This window comes from Acanthochromis polyacanthus, chromosome 12 (genome assembly GCF_021347895.1).
Source record: "Acanthochromis polyacanthus isolate Apoly-LR-REF ecotype Palm Island chromosome 12, KAUST_Apoly_ChrSc, whole genome shotgun sequence".
NCBI classification, from domain to species: domain Eukaryota; kingdom Metazoa; phylum Chordata; class Actinopteri; family Pomacentridae; genus Acanthochromis; species Acanthochromis polyacanthus.
In genome coordinates this window covers 35,823,923-35,840,791 of record NC_067124.1, presented here as the reverse complement: position 1 = coordinate 35,840,791, position 16,869 = coordinate 35,823,923, and the positions used below count along the sequence as shown (strand labels likewise).

The following is a 16,869-nucleotide window of genomic DNA, read 5'->3' as shown; positions in this document are numbered from 1 at the left end:
TAAAAAAAATTTTACTGCATTTTTATCAGCAAAAATTTTATTATTTTACAGATGTTTGCTGTTGTTTAAAAGAAAAATATGTATATTATGTATTAAAAGGTAAAAATATATATTTTAACTGTTATTTAAACTTAATTGCTTTGTTAAATGAAAAAGAAGTCACAGAAAAAGTATTACTTTACATGTTGGTTGTAAAAAAAGAAAAGAAAAAAAACATGCTGAAAACTGTTCAGTGTAAACCTGTATTTTCACAAATATTAATTTGTTCTTTCACATTGTAGAATTGTAAAATTACAGTTTTACTGGATTCAAATTCACAAAAAATAGTATTTTTTCACATTTCTTTACAGTTTTTGAATGTTGCATTATTTTTTTAAATATATTTTGCTGCCAGATATTCACAGTTGTTTTATAGCTGTTCTTAGTTTTTTATCGTGTGGGTTGTCAAAAAAGCACATGGACACAGTTGTTGACCATTTAACAACATTTCTTTTTACTTTTATTCGGTACAGACAAGCAAGGTATTCAAAATGTCAATTTCAGAGAAATAATACGTATCTTAATCAGTCACACTGACTCCTAAAAAGTGCAATAAGCTGTGTGGATCCAAACTACAAGACAAAAAACGCTGAAGGCATTTCACAGTTGCAGACAAAGTGATTGTATGACCTTTCATGAAAATAAATTTAGTATATTCCAGCTTGGGATTTGGGAGAGTTCATTAGGCCTCTCTGATGTTTTGTAAAGGATTATGTCACTATTAGACTTATAACTTCTACCAAATATCCGCAATAAAACCCTTCAGTACTCGAAAGAAACACGTGAAGATCCATCCCCCAAATAAAGAGGTCCTTCAGTTGCTGTTGGTGCTTCGACGAACCAGAGAGCCTTCTGCAGAACTATTATTTTTCTGAGTATTGTGGGCGGTGTGAGAGCGTCAGCACTGCTGCCTGTACGCACACAAACACACACACACAGTGATGCACACAAGACGATTTTAGTGACTACAACAAACAGAGAACAGCATCACAATGCATCCACTAATAACACGCTGCAGCCGGAGCTCTTCCTCTGTCTCCATCTCCGGCTCGGGCCTTTCTGTGGGAGGTTTGTGGTCACTTTCTCAGCTCTCCCGCGGGAGTTCGGTCCAGCTGCTGCAGAGTCCCAAACCTCGGCCCGACTCGCTGACATCACTGCCTCGCCGTCCACGCACAGAGCGGCGCACACACACTCCTGCAGAGACGTCAGCCGAGGCAATGACACACACACACACACTCTGATGTCTCTCAGAGGAAGTTGTAGTTCCCAGCGGTGAGGCATTATGGGTAGCAGTTGCTATGAGATGAGCAATAAGTTTGGTGGGACACACGGGACGAGTGCAGCTATTATTAAAGACACTGGATTAATCTGCCAAAATGTGTGAGCATCAGTGTTAAAAATGACAAAGCGACAGTACATAATGTCAACAACAACACTGGAAATACGAGTTTATTTGCATAATAACAGGTCGGGAATTAAGCTGCACCCTTTTTCGTATGAAGAAGCTTCTTTTTCAGCTGTGTTTTGTCAGAGCACGCACAAAGAACCCAGTTTTTATTGCTACAAACACATTTTAATTTATAGTTTTACAAGCACATTCAGTGCATGTTTCTTTAGCTTAAAATAAATCAGATGCACATGGGTTATTACGATTTAAAATCATCAGCGGCCTTCCGGTTAACCATCTTTAATTTGCTTGAAACTATTTCAAACTGTTAATGTTAGTTCGACATTTTTCATAATATATTGTGTGTGTCCGCCTTTCAGTCCTCCTTTAAATTAAATGTAACAGAAAATCTTTATTACCTGCAAGATGAAACGCAGTATATGTCCTGTTAGCAAAGTTTTTTGATCTATAACATCATGAATCTTTGCTACTATCACATAAATTAAAATTTGCAACTGTGTGAGCTTGAACAGCCTACGAGACACATTGCAGTGCTGATGGATTTTGATTTTTGCTAAATGTAAACAGGTTAGTGTTTCATTAATGTTCTGAAGCTTAAGTGTTTGTGTACCTACCACATCTGCACCAGCATCTAAAGAATCTGCTACAAAAGTAATTTCAGCATGTAAAAATAGGAAAATTATTCATCATTTGAGTGTGTTTCCTGTAAATCCTCAATATCTGATCGGCCGAAAGTAAGCATTAAGGAGTACGTGTGGATATTTGCTGTAAGTCAGACTCCTGGCACATCATGCAGCCATGTTTTCCTCTTAAAACAATACAAATATATATCTGTGTGTCTTCGTGTGGGTGCAACTGTTGCATGTAGATCGTGGGAGGATTTGTAATGATCCTCATTGTTCTTTTGTACGTCTGAGTAAAAGTGTGACCGAGTTGAAGATTAGTGGAGATCTGTTTAGTGTTTAAAGTGTAGCCAAATTTACTTTTTCTGTACATTTGAAGTAAACTGCACTTTCCAACTGATGGAAATGTATACTCCAGTGGATTTCAGATCAACTTCTCTTCGCTATTTATTTCATTGCTATCAGCTACTTCTCACCCAATACTTTTCCCCTTTTGTTTATTATGCTCCACTTTCCTGGTGTTTTTTTTTTTTTTTTGTCTGCACTGTCTCCCTCATGTTGGTCTTGGTGTGTGTACTTCTGGCTCGAGTGTTGTTGACCTACTTTCCCTTTGGTGTAAATCCTCAGACCCACTAGAGATTCATCACAGAACCAGATACCTGCAGAATATAAATTTGGGTTCAGTGCCATCTGTCATGAGATCATTGTTCCTGCTAATGCACTTGTATCTACACTGCAAACTCTACTCTAAGTTTGTGCTTCCGTCTTCTTGTTTGACCAGTTTTTACCTCCATCTCCCTCAAGCACCATACAGTCAAGCCATTACTCACTGTGTCTGGCACTTCTGCCAATCAGTTCTGGCCACTCAACTAACCACCCTACCTGGACGTTTACCTGAGTCACATTCGATAGGTTGGAGGTTGCAACTCTTTCCTCCGAGGAGAGTCTCTCCAAGCCTCCCTTACCCTCTTCAGACACTGCTACAGTAAACTAACTATAACCAGAAAGAAGCTGAAAACTGAACCTAATCAATGAATGAAAACTAAAATCACAAGATCTGTGGTCTCACATGGAGCGCAAACCTCAGCCCATCAGGTCAAGAGTCTTGTTGTCGACAGATGCCACCACCCTTCTGAATGTTGAACAAATCCCTTTTTGTTATTACCCTGCAGAACAACCTGGAGGAGCTTTTTCGCCTGCTCACACCTGAGAAGTTCAGAAAGTTTTACATTTGTCCTGAGAAGTTTGTCGACATCCCCTACCAAGGAATAGATCAAGAAGCTGCACATGATGTTGGGTCTGCACATGATCAGGAGGCTGGAAATTGACTTCTTCAAGCACATACCCCCAAGACCACCATCATCAGAATGAAATATTACAAATTCATCCTGATGAAAAACACAGAAGAAGGAAGAAACCAGATTTCTCTCTTTAACATCATCATGGAAGGAGATGGAGGCTCCTCTGCAGAAGATCCTAGAGGAGCTTTTTAACTTGCTCATCATCCTCAAACCTGAAAGTTTGAGCATTTTAGAGATCTATCTGGAGGGATTTGTCCACTTTACTATGGAGGATCAGATCAAGAGACTGGAAGGCATGTTGGCTCTGCATATCTCAGGAAACTGGAGGCTGATGTCTTCAAATACATGCTTTACAAAACCAAGCTTGTTATACTACAAATTGCTGCTCGGCATCCTCGTGTACAGATCTCAAAAAGTCGAACATGGAGGCTCCAAACATCCCCAACGAGATGTTCGAGAGGAGGAGTTCTGATTTTCTCACTCACTCAAATCTCCTTCAGTGACTCCTTCAAACTGGAAGCCTTGCTACATCGTCAATGTCTTACCTTCCGGGGACAGAATTAGATTCTTTAAGAAAGAATGCTGCTTAGCTTTATGGGAATGTAATTTTTCCAGAGACAGGGTTGAATTTGCTCAGGTGACAGCTGTATATTACCTGTAAAACATGTCACGATGAGATGAAAGACACTTCATGCTACAAATTCCTACAAAGAGCCAGTCTGCTGTTATACAACCATAAACACCCGTCACTTAGACAAGAAATCTTGATTTGCTGCTCACTATAGAGGAAACCAGTACATTTTTATCCTGTCAGAAATAAGGAATGAGTGACCAAGGGAATTCTGGAACATCCTGCAGAACTTCCTTGGTCATTGCTGAAAGTCTGACACTCCCCCAACCCCTCCAACCCTACATCCTATCACCTTCTCCCTCCACTTTCTTGCACCTTTTCCCTCCTCGTTCCCCCGCATTTGGCCTCCGGCTCTGAAGCCCTCCGATGATCGAGGCGTCGCAGGCAGCAGCGTCCGCCTCACTGTCTCTCACCGGCTGTCAACCCTCGAGGTGAACACTCTCAGCTTTCATGTTCACGACACTCACAAGTCAAACTCAGCAAAAAAGACGAAAGCGAAGGGTAAATAATGTTCTGAGAAACATCCAGGAGGCACGACGGAAGGGAGAGATCCGGAGGGGGGAGGCGGGTTTTCCTGCATCAGGCCTGGTTGACTCTCAGCATTGATCTCATGAATAATAGAGCTCCAGTGGCCATGTGATGATATTAGACGTGACAACCAGCGACAACCTGGATCCACCACTCCTCCAAGCGCACACATTCTTCTGCGTGCACATTTCCGTATGCGATCTGTGACTAAACTGCTAAATTAAAGGTCAGCGTTAACTTTCCCGAGACCTGAAGTTGAATCAAAGTTCTGTTTGGCTGCAAATCACTGACTCACACCAGAGTCATCAATATGAAACAGTCTCATCAAAGAATAACTAGCATTCCTGCTAAACGAGACAAGCTCCTGTGTTTTCTTGCATTTCTTGGCTCCTTAATAATAAATGGAGAAACAGCGAAAGTCCAGCTGACACACACACATATGCTTCCGCTGTCATGTTTACTTGTGTTTACTGCCTGTCCCTGCTCATCAGTCATTCACTGTCACAAATCTGTGTGAGAAGAATCTGCAAGTCTGCATTTTTTTTCTCCCCCAGCAGATTGTATCCGTGGGTTTGTTTTACCTGTTCTTTCTTTCATCTATTTATTCATGCGAGCAACTGGTGAGAGTGGGTGAGGCGAAAGGATGAGGACAGAGAAGCCATTTACTCAGATATTTTTACTCTAGTACTATTTTAGCTTAAGTATGTTAAGTAGCTTAAGTCACATTACATTAATGTGACTTTAGGTTTATGCTTTTTCTAGTCGTGCATACTGAGGTTAACTAACCACGGCACTGTGCTGTTGCTTGAGAATGGTCTGCTGCACCTCATTATCACAATGCTATAGCTGGAAAAAAGCTCTTGATTGCTAGTATTTCTTTAAATCAATTGCAATAATCTTATGTGGTGTAAACTGTCGCGATGGTGCCCCTGCAAAAAAGTGATTGAAATAGTTTGTTGTTACATTTACATTGTCGTTAAAATGGTTAACTTGCTGCAAAACCAAGCTAGCTTCTGCAAAATTCGCCATTTTCACTGTGTGCGTTGCTGCTCAGATGTTGTTTCCTGCATCAGAAGGCTTTTGTACTGTACTCGGATACAGTTTTTAAGTACTGACTTGAGTGTCTCCAGTTTCTGTTGGAGTTTCTTTTTCAGTATGTCTAGCTTGCTTAGTCTTGCATATTCAAAACGACCTCCACAGCACTGTGTTGGAGAATAGTGTCTGCACCTCATTATCATTCAGTTATTGCCAGAAAAAGCTGCAGGTTGTTTGTATTTCTTTAAATCAGTTAGAATAGTCTTGACTGGTGCAAAATGCAGCAATGGTGCCCTTCAAAATAGTTGTTTTGTTGGTACATGTGTATACAGTGATGTGATCAAGGAAGCGCTTGCAAATTTTGCCATTTTCAGCGTGTGGGTTGCTGCTCTGAGGTTGTTTCCTGCAGCAAAAAGGGGGTTTTAAAAAAACAGCAACATGCAGATAGCCTAAAGGGAGGCAAAAGCTGCGTGACAGAAATGGCAGATTTATACCCATAGCCTACATCTGGTCTTTCAGAGGATGCTTTCTATGAAATCTTCCGAAGAGACAATTTCCCCTCTAAACCTTCCACACGCTTTTATTTTCATAACTATATGATGCTAAGATACGCAAAATTACCAGAAACAAGAACATATTAGGGGGAAAAAATCCAAAAGTAAATGCAAAGTGGTGCAGCAAAGCATCGTTTTTTTATTTCTATCCTACCACACTAATCAATTCATGACTTCTAAAATTTATCATATAACCTCTGAGACCCTTATGGGATGGGAAAACTAACTCCAATTATGCATTTATGCAGTTATGCATTTAAGCCAAAAAGTTTTTAAACCCCCGATTTAACTATATGTTGTGGTTTGAAAAGCTTGTTATATTAATAACTGTACAAAATATTCATCTTTAAAAAGCTGTTAAATAAGTGTGCTGGAGCAGAAAGTGCAATATTTCAATTTGAAAATGTAGTAGCAAGTATAAAGTCGTATAAAATGGAAGTGCATCAAAATTGTTCTTAAGTAAATATACTTAATATACTTTCCACCTGTTCTGTTCTTTATCAAGAGTATCATGAGACATAATAATATATCAGTCACATTAAGTGTTTTTCTGCATTACTTGATAATTAAGTAGATATTCCTGAGACTTATAGACCTACAGAAGCAGGACTTCTTCTTTTGTTAGAGTGCTTTACTGAGATTCTCAGGAGTAAAACGTGAATATTTCATCCAATGGATTGCAGGAAGCAGTTAAAAAAAAAGGGTAATGGGGCTTAAGAGAGAGCAGGTAAACACTGACGAAGAAGCTGCTCCTATCAGCTTTTTTCCTGCCTCACCGCCCCTCATTGGATACACACCTCACCCTGCAGCTACCGGAGAATTATGACTGGAGGACCGGCCTGTCATTATGTTATTATCCCCTCTATCACCTGCAGCTTTGGCATGTCTCTGCTCAAATGTCTGTAAGCCCCCCGAACCCTTAACCTGATTTACAATTGAGCATTCTGTGGGAAACTCCAAGCTCAGACCTACAGCAGCTGGGAGAGCAGCAGCATCGATCAGATAATGATGACATCTCAGGCATGTATAGGACTGCATGTACTCTTTCACTGTAAAACCGCACGCCGGACTAATATGCAAATCCCCGCACCTCGTAAGCAGAGAGAGAAGCTCACTTAATCCACAGAGTATAAGTCAGGGCAGTGTGTCAAGTCTGTAGCTGCTGCCTTCCAGGTCCCACAAATAAAGTGTTTCTGGAAGGCTGCCGACAACATCGTCTGCAGAATTATGAATAAAAGTACAGTCTGAATGGAGGTTACACAAACATTCCTCCCATCCACGTGGGTCCGTCTGACCATAGGCCCACGACGAAGTGGAAGAAACACTGGAGGGACCTCTGTGATGTGTAAAATTACGCAAGTGCTGCAGAATCATGAGAATCACCCACAAACAAAGCTCTGTTTGCTGTGGTTTCTATCTGGCGCTGGCAGAGTCTGCGAATGAAAAGCTGATTCTCAAACCAAGTCTCGAACATGTAACATCCAGAATTACTTTGTTATTAATAAAACTGGTGCAAGTTAGGAGTAATGCGGACAGTGTTGGACTACATAAACAGACCTGGGGGTTTGGCAAGCTGTTTTGACACTTAATATCCGAGTTTGACTATCTAGAATTCAAATTCCAGATATCAACACTCGTAGTTTCCGGATTCCAGATATTCCATATGTCTATAACATCATTCTTAATTCTAATCTCAATTATCTATGATTCACTTTGGTCAGAATGACAGCTCAAACATCATCATGACTAGTCTGAGTTGTTGTGCATGACACTGCTCATGCCAGGCCTCTAATTGGTTGTTGGCCCATCAAAGCATTGAAACAATTTTAGCAGACATAATGGCAGCTGCTGAGATGTTTAGAAAATGCCGTGAAATCAAAAGAGTTCATCAGCGAGGAGTTTCTGGAGAAGAATTGTGGAGGAAATGTCTTAGAACTTCAACCTCAGGCTGCTCTGACGTGGCGGTGAAACGGCTGTGACATTAAGTTGTGCTTGCAGTGTCATAGTATGTTTGAAGAGCAAGTTGCCGTAGCTTCTGACGCTACTACAGATGTCTGCAATGCCACAATTCTAATTCAAGATATCTGTAATTACATCTTGACTGGATGTAATTTCAGTTTCCAGATTCTACAATGTCATTCTGACCAGTTCTAACTTAATTTAAGAATCTAATAAGGAAAATGTAAATGTCCTGAAGAAAGGCAAGGCAAGACAAGTTTTTTTGTATAGCACAATTCATATGCAAGGCAATTCAAGGTGCTTTACAATGACAAAGAAATACATTGAGAAAACTTTTTTAAAGGTAGACATACATTAAAATCGTAAGAATTGAACATAAACGTAAACATTAAGATCATAAAATTGCAGTAAAAGACAAGAAAACAAATGGAGCATCTAAGAGAAAGCCGTAATAAGCAATATGGTTTTCTGGCCTGATTTAAATGAGGCGACAGGAGCATAATAGCTGAATGCTGCTTCACTATTTTTGGTTCTGATTCTGGGAACACACAGTAAACCGTTCCCTGATGACCTGAAGGAATTGGGATGCTTCATATGGAGCTAATAAGTCTAGGATGTGTTTTGGTCCAAGACCATTCAGTGCTTTGTAGACCAAGAGTAAGACTTTGAACTCTATCCTTTGACTAACAGGGAGCCAGTATGGTGATTTGAGGACTGGTGTAATATGATCCAGTTTGCTGGTGTTAGTTAGGACTATGGCAACAGTGTTCTGGATCAGCTGCAGCTGCTTGATCGATTTGTTGTTGTTTCTTGTTTAGTATTAAGGGAAATTAAAGATATGGTGAATTAGAATTACAGCTAGTCAAAATTCTGTAGCTGGATTGTAGAATTCTGTGAGAAGATCACGAATGGTAAAAGTGACGTCATTTGTCTTGGAGGAATGACGATGTGCATACCACTACACAGAATTGAATTACAGATATTTGCAACACGTAACCAGTGTAGCTATTAAATGTTAGAACAGCTGCCATACACACCAGACTGAATGTGACTGACTGGCACCACATTAATAGACATGGTAACTGAAATTACACTCTGAAAACTGGACTTCTCACTTTTAATCCAAAAGTCTTCCTCAATTACGCTGCTATAATTGCGAACTGTATTTGAGGCTGTAGAGTATACTCAACTTTCTAAGCAGGCAAACATAGTGCAGAGATGGATTTGGCTATATGAGACTGTAATCTGACTTTAATGTTATGTTTTTTCTCCCTTTTCTGTCCTTCCCTTAGGCACCATATTGATGCTGACCCTGGGTTTCTCCTGACTGCAGTCACATTCGTATTTGGCTGGACATTCTGCACTATGAATCCACATACTATACTGGTCCCAACCTGTAGAGGGCTGCACTTTATCCCAGCTGACATGGCAAGAAACCAACACAAGTCACACTGTGTACTTTTCTTCACATCATACAGGTGAGCTGTCACACACATAGTCACGGTTATAGTTTGTTGCTTCCAGCTGTTTTTATGACTCTTTCCTCTGAGTTTAAGAAATACCTGCAACATCAAGCGGCAATATTTCATTAGTTAGTTATAATTATAAATTACATGGAGACAAGATTAGTCAGGATCTAACAGCTAGTCACAGTAGCTGGTAGTTATGTGGACACTTTAATAAGCTGCTATTAGTTTAGATTTAGTCTACTGTTTGTTATTGCATTATTGTGTAAGATATTTAGTTGTTTTGTCTAATCTCAAGTAAATGTCGAATATCTTATGCATACCACGTCTCTCTCTGGCAGTTAGGTGGGTTTGTATGAATGAAGTCATGAGGAAGATTAATGCAAAAGCAACCTTTGTCTGATTGACATAATGCCGTCACTATGACAGATTGATGAATCCGGCAATGTTACATATCTAATGTCTGAAATATCTAAAAATGTCTAATATGTCCCAAATGTGTTAGAATCCACAGGCTGGGAAAATGATCTTATTATCTGTTCAGACATTTGCACTAAAAAAAAGATTAGTACACATAAATCACATCATCTTTTTACACACAGTATCTGTAAGATTGCATAAGGCAGCTTCACCTGCCACTGTCATGTGCACTCACACACATTTAACACATGTAATAACTTGCCCTGACAGACCTGTTAAGAAAGGAATGAATATACCTGAGGAGAAACATATTCTATATGTTTCTCCTCAGAGAATCACACAGCCACAGCCAGGAGCCACTGTTATGATAAGGTCATGCAACGTATTTCAGAATGTATGTAATATAACCACAGAGTGTTGTTTGCATAACAAAGAACTTCACAGTGAAACATGCAAGTGAGGAAAGATGTGAGGAGTTATCATTGGGGTCACAGGGTTCACTCTCACTGCTCTCAGCTGTTCTCAACAAAATCCACTTAAGGCGACTTTCTTAGCAGTAAATGACAGACAGATTGCATTAGTTACCAGCCGGTGCATGTAGTGGAGTATTTAGCAACTTAAGAGCTGTCCTCAAGAGCTGGTGCGGGTCATAGACTGTATATTAAGGATAGATGTAGCCTGTGGCCATAAAAAGTGAAGCTACCACAGAGGCGTCTTAAACCTGCATTCTGTCTAACAGCCAGCAGGGGGCGACTTCTCTGGTTGCCAAAAGAAGTCAAATTATATAGAAATCCAGGTGAAAGGACCTTACTTTTCACTTGATCTGTTCTCTCAGTAAAGAATTTTTCTAATGAGTTTATAGTCTCTATCACTAGTTTCAGGACTTTTTGAATAAAGCATGATGTTCATTTTGCAAATTATGGTCCCGTTTATGGTAAAATAAAAGGCAAAGCTAGGTATGTTTCAGGGTGTTTGAGAGGTCGCTATCATATGAGCACCATGCCTAGTGTCTTCTGATTCTACAGTTACATCCACATCTAAAAAAACAAGATGGCAGTGGCCGGATTGCAAACGTAAGACTACACAATGGTAGTCCACAAACCAATGGGTGGCATTATGGTTGCTGCGTCCATCTTTTATATACAATCTAATGCTTAGCCCAAAGAAAACAAAAATTTTATGTAGATATTAAATTGATAAATTGACAACAGTTTGGCAATATCCACAAACTAAAATTAGCCAAAACTTTATAACTAGTTTCCTAATGTTGCTTAGATTCCTCTTGTGCCAGTGGTGCCGTGTGTCATCTAGTACCAGGACATTGGTGGAAAATGATTTGGGTTCCATTGGCTGTTGAGTGGGACCTCCATTGATCAATACATCCCCAGATGCCCAATCAGACTGGGATATGGGGAACTTGCAGAACACCTTGGGCTCTTTGTCAAGTTTGGTTCCTAGTGTTTATGTGGCTAGTAAGTGTCAGACTAACATCCACATGAATGCAGGACCCAATGTTTCAAACAGAACAATGCATTGTAATAGGATGATCGCCTACAACTGGTTTGATTGTTGTGGGTGTTCGGTGTGTGCTCGTTTTGGCAACTTCATTTGGTGGTAATATACTGTTGTGTCTGCTTCCAAGTGGACATACATATTGACTATGGCAGGTCTAAAATGAGATGAAATTAGGAGGCTGTTCTCTGTACAAACCTTTATGAAAGCATTTATCTGAATGGTAGGCAGAGCAGCTGAGGTAGATGATGTTAAATCATTAATAATTCGAAGCAGCAGTCAGCAGCGAGTGATGTTATTCATTACTTTGTATGAGAGTGTCATGTTCCTTGCTTGTCCTGCAGACGTGCGACTGAAAGCTGCTCTCACTGTATGTGACGGCTTTCTTCATTCATCTGCACCACATCTCTGGTGTTCATCACGTGGAAGATATCTTTTGAAATCATAAACCAAAGAAAAAGATGCTAAGTCTACAAGTCTGTTTGTGTGATTCAGAGAAAGAGAGAGGCAGATATTGTGAAAACTGGCAACTTATTAATGAGGTGGATTAAACACATGACCATGTAGCACATTTAATCCATGCATCTGTAGCATAAATGTGCATATCTATGCTTATACAGCTACACAAAACCATATCATAAAATCTTTCTGCTTAAAATGTGGACAAATTAATATTTGGTTCCATTAAAGTAAGGAAGTGCAGCATTAGTTGTGGCTCTAACACTAAGAGAATGTAAAAAATTCTCCAACTATATGCAGAGAATTAAGCCCTAATCATAACCATAATATCTTTGACATTGAAGTAGTACTCTTTTTTTTTTTTTTTTTTTTTTTTGGCATTTTAAGCACTAGTCAGTGATGAAAGGAAGTCACCAATTGTGGATGAGATTAGTCTTGAGATCCAGAAGGCTCTGGAATATTGAAAAGATGTGTCAGTGTTGCATGAAGGCAAGGTTCCATGTCTTGGTTCTCATTTTCTAAAAGGGGGACTGAAGGGTATGCTCCTATTATTTTGATTTCACACTGCTACGGCTCTCCTAGAAAGTTTATGTCAGGATGGTCGAAAGAAGTCTCCAACTGAATGTTGAACCTCAAAGTCAAGGGTAGCAGTCCAGATTCCATCCTGGCCTTGGTACAATGAACTGGTTCATTGGACTGGAGTTTCTGAAGGGTTCATGGGAGTCCGACCATCCAGGCTAAATGTGTTTTGTGGACTTGGAGAAGGTCTATGATTTTGGGAAACCTGTGGAGGTAAATAGGGTACTGGTGCCCCCAGTTCTTGTACAACCACAGTAAGATCTGCATTAGTGTTCTCTGCACAAGATCGAACATATTCCCAGAGGGTGTTGGACTCTACCAGCGTTGCCTTTTGTCTCTGATCTTGCTTGTGGTGTTCATTGACAAAATCTCAAAGTGCAGCCGGAGTGAAGAAGGTGTCCGGTTGGGAAACCTCTGATCTGCAGTTATACTTTTTGCAGATGATGTTGTTCTGTTGACCTCATCTGACCATTCAGCATGCACCTTTAAGATTTAGATTATGGTTCTTTGCCAGAAAGAAGTAGATTGCTATGTAGAACGAAGGCGTTTAGATATCTCGGAATATTTGTCCATGAGTGGCAGGACAATGGAAGCATGTATTGGTATAACATCACCGGTAAAGTCAGTGTTATAATGGGCTGTTGTGGTGAAAAGGGAGCTGAACGTGAAGACAAAGCTCTCGATTTCCTAGATGATCTACATTCCAGCCCTCAGTGAGTTCTGGGTAGTGAGCAAAATAATGATTGTTTTGTTCATAGGGTGGCTGGACTCATTCTTAGAGATGAGATCCCTCTGGATGTCTAAGGGAGCCAACTGTGGTTGTCTAATTAAGATGCCTCCTGCATGCCTTACTTTGGAGGTTTTCCCAGGCATGTCCAGCTGAGAGTTGACCCTGGGGGAGACCCCGAGCATGCTGGAGGGATTACATATCTCATCTGGCCTAGGTATGCCTCAGGATCCCCCAGTAGGAGATGGGAAATCGTGCTGTGGTTAGAAATGCCTGGTGTGTCCTGTTTAGCCACTGCCATTTTACCTGCAAACCAGGTAAGTGGAAGAAGATGGATGGATGGATGGATGGATGGATGGATGGATGGATGGATGGATGGATAGCATTTTGTTGATAGTAACAGTGGAGATGGGGTAGAGAGATCAGGGAAATTTATCAAACCAGGCACATGTTGCTCAGGAAATTTGCTCCCATGTGGTATGAGCTCAATCAAGTCACACCATGAGTACATATTTTATTGGGGAACAGTATTATATAAGAGTAAAGTGATCCCCAGATTCACTGTACAAGCCCCCCTCCCCCTGTCCTGGAGTGCTGCACAAGGAGTGGAAAATACAGTCACCTAAAAATACACACCACACATAAACAACACTCGTACAAACACATGGGTGCACACATGCCAAGTGTCTTTAATATTAGAATGCACAAGGCTGACACCTGAGACAGTCGGCCCGGCGGTTTCACCACCCTCAGCCCTGCCTCGTTCCTTAAATTAGTCCAGGCCAGTGTGTCCCAGCCGGTCCAGTCTGATCCGCTCTGCAGCAGGCTGCCAGTCGGGGTGGGGCGTCATGTTTGTGACATCATAGCCCACTTGGCTCTGCATGCTTATGGCAGTCACACGGGGCATCACCAGACCTGACATAGCCTTGACGCTGATGGGAGCAGATGCATTGAAAATGTGGTTGACCTTTGTGTCGGGATTCTCCTCATCACCCCACTCCCAGTGCAAAGACTGTGGCATGTATCGACCTGCAAACACTCAGGTCTGACACCTTAACCCTGTTCAGATGCAGGATATGTAATACTGCTGCTATATCAGTCTGCTAAAGTGACAACATTTAGACATAACCGCAGTGATGGAGATGTGGTAAAATACATATAATCACTGTAATGATTCTGTAATGATTCATACCTAATATTTCCCTAATAAACAGACTAATAGCAAATAAAAAAATCTAATATATTAATGAGTTCTCATACTGATTCTGTCTGCTATCTAATCGGTGATTTACCTGTGGCTGATAAGCTGTGACTCTATGTGATAGCTCACCTGTATGAGGTGAAGAAAAGTCCTCAGTGTGATCTGCAGTTAGATCCTGATCTATCCTGTCTCCATGTCAGGGATCATTTGTAATTATAGGTCACTAATGAGCTAACTTCTGTTGTTAAAGGTGAGTAAACGTGCATAATTTTCTCTTTGGAGATGCTCACATGGATCCTACTGCTGTCTGATGCTGCAGTTGTTTGATAAACTTGTTCATTCATTCATTCATTCATTCAACCTTTATTTAAATATTGACAAATCATTGATGGCATCCTCTCATTGTTTACTGGCGTCAAGAATACATCCAAACACAACAATTAGGGCGATAAATACAAAGAAAACAAACAACAAAACACTGCTACATTCAAAAGTGGAGTAGTTTGGTTTTAAATTTACCTCCAGTTGTGTTAAGTTTCAGTGTTTGTTTTTAAATGTTCGAGAGTGTACAGGACACAGAGGAAAGAGTCCTGCAAGCAACTGGGAAATTCAGCTCTGGTTTGCAAAACTTGGATTTAGTTTATTACTGCGGAGTCTCTGTTATAGATTCTGCCTTCATTGCGGTAAAGTTTTCATGTTTATGGACATTTTATGTTAAACAGCAAGATCTCAGAAACTGTTCATTCTCATCATGTCATTGATTCAGATTCTGCTACACTGGACAAGTTGGCCAAATAGTTTGTTATTATGATTATAATAGAAAATCTAATGTAAAGTCCCATCTTTGAGCTCATACTACCAAAAAAAGGGATTATACAAAAGTCAGCTAGTGATATTTTCTGAACCAAATATAGCTGATTGAGAAATAATACAAAACTAAACATGTAAAATACATTAAAATATTAAATACTTGCTCACAAATATTGAGGATAAAGGTATTTTTTTTTGTTTTACTTTCATAACCAATTGAGCAGGTTTGATAAGTTGTTCCACAAAAACAAAAAAATATTAATCCAAGTAGAACAGTTCTTGAGTTTCAAAAGTTTTTTCTATTCTTTTTTCAGGCTTTTGTCTTTATTAGTTGTTGAGATATTGTAGTTTAAACAGAACCTCAGATGTTACAGAGGTGAAATTTTTAAGCAAAGTGAATGTGATTTATTTGGATGAAGATTGTGTCTTTTTTAAGGGTGTTTTCACATTGATATTGGTGCTGAAATGCAGAAAAATCCTCCCCCAAATCACAAAATTCAAACTTAATAGCTTGTGCACATTTATCCGCTAATGTTTCTGCAGGCAAATCAGACTTTTATTATGTGTAAAGAGAATTATTACTACATTCAATCGAGTGAGATTGCACACCTTTTACAGAAAAGTGAGCAGGTTTTCTTATTCAGACGTGAAGCCAACATATTCAGAATAACAGAAAGATGTCTGAAAGTGGTTTTACAGTGTAGTTTTTCATATAATACATACAATATGTGGTATACTCTATTCTCTGTCGGCTTGTGTTTCATTTTTGGTTCGTACTGCAGCTGATCCTTCACCCCGTACTTTCTGCCTGCTCATCAAAAACACTTTGGTTTCCTCTCCTGCTCCTTTAAAGTTTCATTCATCTCTGGGTTTAGCCTCCACATTGTTCCATTCTGTTAAATTCTTCTCACATATTGCAGCAGACCTGTTAATTCTTCTTCTCTCCCACCATCGACCGTCTCCACTTGTTTCCATCTTCCTGTAGTTCTTCATATCTCTCTCCAGCGCCTTGTGCTGCTTCTTATCTTTGCTTTAAACCTCTTTTCTGCTCTATTTCTTTCAACTGCTCGTGTATTTGTCTTCTTTCCTTTGTGCTCTTAACTTCAACCGTTGGAGTTAGATTTTTTAAGATCTCAATTTCCTTTCCTATTTGACTTGCCTTTCTATTTTTAGACAAGTTTGTGTCTCGTTCTTTTCATATTTTTTAAACATTTCTTTCCTTTTTGCCACTCATGCCCTCTTTGTTCTGATAAATAGTTTATTTCTTTGTGAATTTGTCCTTCGAACCTACTGAATCTTATTCATTAATAGTTTTAATGATTTTTTGTTCCAAGTCGGCAGTGTATAATAGAATGTTGAAGTGCTTTTTCAACAAAAAATCAACAGAGCTGCAGCTTCAAGTGGGCCTTTGTGGGCAGCTTTTGTGAAATTTTCAGAAGATGCAAACTCCTAAACTTATTTCAATCCTCCATTCTAATTATTTCACAATTTCTGGGCATTTATGTGTGATTTTAGACAGCAGTTTGCTTCGTCTATTCAATGTAACTGCAAACAACTTGAAAGCATTTCTCAGAAAACATGTTAAAAAATATGGAATTGGTGACACAGTGAGAATAC

The 16,869-nt window shown here is 39.8% G+C and overlaps 1 protein-coding gene across 1 annotated transcript in view; it reads left to right on the top strand.

Moving 5' to 3' along the window:
• alg2 (ALG2 alpha-1,3/1,6-mannosyltransferase) overlaps positions 1–16,869 on the top strand; it is a 68,083-nt gene that overhangs the window by 27,677 nt on the left and 23,537 nt on the right. The window contains exon 2 of the mRNA XM_051956987.1: positions 9,371–9,556. The gene's annotated coding sequence lies outside the window, so the exon portion shown is untranslated. The remainder of the gene's footprint in view (positions 1–9,370; positions 9,557–16,869) is intronic.